Here is a 1998-nt window from a genome sequence, read left to right on the forward strand (position 1 = left end):
TATATCTTACACTAGATTGAAGGAATCAAAGTTTTATGAACACTGTGTAGCTTATTGGTTGATTAATGGTTAATGGTTAATGGTAATGATAAATAGGCAAAATGTTGTCTCTCATGCCTCACTCTGAATACATATGCCTCACTCTAAATGCATATGCCTCACTCAGAATTGGCAAATCGGTAAATGGGCCACATGGAATTTTGAGCATGAGGAAGTCACATCAGGAAACTCTTAACAATGACTTTACCACAAAAGCCAAACTTACCCAATCTCTGTCATCGGGTTGTAGTCTGGTGTCATTTAAACATTTAGATAGATAGATAGATAGATACTTTATTGATCCCCAGGGGAAATTCAAGCTTCATTTCAATTCAATTCATTTAAAGCTTCTTTACTGATTTGTACAGCTTTGACCCAGCTCTTTAGAGAACATCTCCTCTCATAGCAACACTTACAACAAGTCTTGCTGATCCTAGCACTCACCAGCCGTCTTAAACTGACAAGTAACTGTTAAAAACAGCACTCACTGATGCACTTATTCTTACTGTACTCTAATGTTTTTTAAATTGTCCTAAAATTGTCACTTGAGGAAGCTCAGACAATAAACCATTCCAGACAAACTCACAACTGGTCAGTTTAATGTAATGCACACTTCATTAACAAGATTAGTGCTTTCAACCATCTCCTGTGCCTTTGTGCTCTCTCTCTCTCTTTCTCTCTCTCTTTCACACACACACAAACACACACACACCCACGCTAAGGTAAACATACATAAAGAAAGTGTAAGGTTTAATACCTAAACAACTAGTGTTGTATTGTCTGCTATTTCACATCCACTCTTTTGTCAGCAGAGGTCTGTTGATATTCTGCAGCCAGCTATATGGCCATTACTGAATGATCTATCCCGTTACAGCACTATTACAAATACCTTATGTAAGTGAGAACATCTGGTTATTTTCAGCAGGGACTCTGTTCATAACATTTGCAAAATGTACTCCATGTCATAATATTAAGAGAGGCTGTCTTGAACACATTGATAATTAAACTTATAAATAGTGTAGCCCACAGCTGATCTCTTTGATAGTCTGCAGCAAATGACATCCCCGGGTTTGTTATGACATACACATATTATAAACAAAGCCTCCCTATGAGTCCAAGAAAATGGAATTTAATGGGACATATCAACCGCCATGAGAACATATTAAACACACACTTGCTTCATGACTGGCCATAAACGCCATAACCCTGATCAGCTGAAATAAAAGTGCAGATAGTTCTGAACTTCTGCCATATACAGTTTTAATCAGTGTTAATAAGACTATACACAGTCTTAATCAGGAGCATATCAGTGGCTGAAATGTGGTTTATTATAGTAGATTACTGTAACAAGCATGTTTCTGCTGGTAATAACCTCCAAGATTAAGCTTCTTTCAACAGTATAGCTATAGCCTACTATAGCATTGCTTACTTGGCAGTGGCTGAATCCAATGATTCCATAAAAACAGACACGTAGGCTACAGATCCCAGATTATTTTGAAAATGGACGTTAATTCGCAATAAGAGATGATGTCATGAGTGGACCTCGGATATCTCTTCAGAACATGTGAATGTTGCTCTGATGCTGTCCTGTCCTGCCGGTTGCTTTAATGCAGTGCAACTGAGTTTCTACTAACGGTGGACATTAATAGAATCAAAACAAAAAAAAACATCATTCTGGTGTAGATATACTGAAACCCAGAACTTTACGCCTGTGATCTTAAAGCAGTGTAATTTCGCAGCGCAAGCGAATGCATCGCTTGCCTACCAACCGCTTTAAAGTGGAAGTGCAAGTGTCAGAAAAAGGAGGAGGTGACGGAGCGACCAGTTCGCCACAATAGCCGGGACAGCTCTGGAGAAAGCACATTAGAACGTTTAGCAGAGCCGCCGGGATACAAACGAGGTGCGTCTAGGCGGTGGATACAAAAGATCCCGAGGGATGCCCATTAGCTTGTAGCGACT

General features: G+C 39.4%; 1 protein-coding gene across 1 annotated transcript in view; it reads left to right on the top strand.

Annotated features, from left to right (window-relative positions):
- The first annotated feature begins 1940 nt into the window (after positions 1 to 1940).
- Positions 1941 to 1998, top strand: part of pde4ba (phosphodiesterase 4B, cAMP-specific a) — a 160889-nt gene continuing 160831 nt past the window's right edge. Inside the window, exon 1 of the mRNA XM_076277872.1 lies at positions 1941 to 1998. This exon is cut by the window's right edge and continues 131 nt beyond it. The gene's annotated coding sequence lies outside the window, so the exon portion shown is untranslated.

Source organism: Alosa pseudoharengus, unplaced genomic scaffold (assembly GCF_046254945.1).
Source record: "Alosa pseudoharengus isolate Yale_2024_CS ecotype anadromous, Long Island Sound unplaced genomic scaffold, YU_APseudo_1.1 YU_APseudo_1.1_scf_11, whole genome shotgun sequence".
NCBI lineage: Eukaryota > Metazoa > Chordata > Actinopteri > Clupeiformes > Clupeidae > Alosa > Alosa pseudoharengus.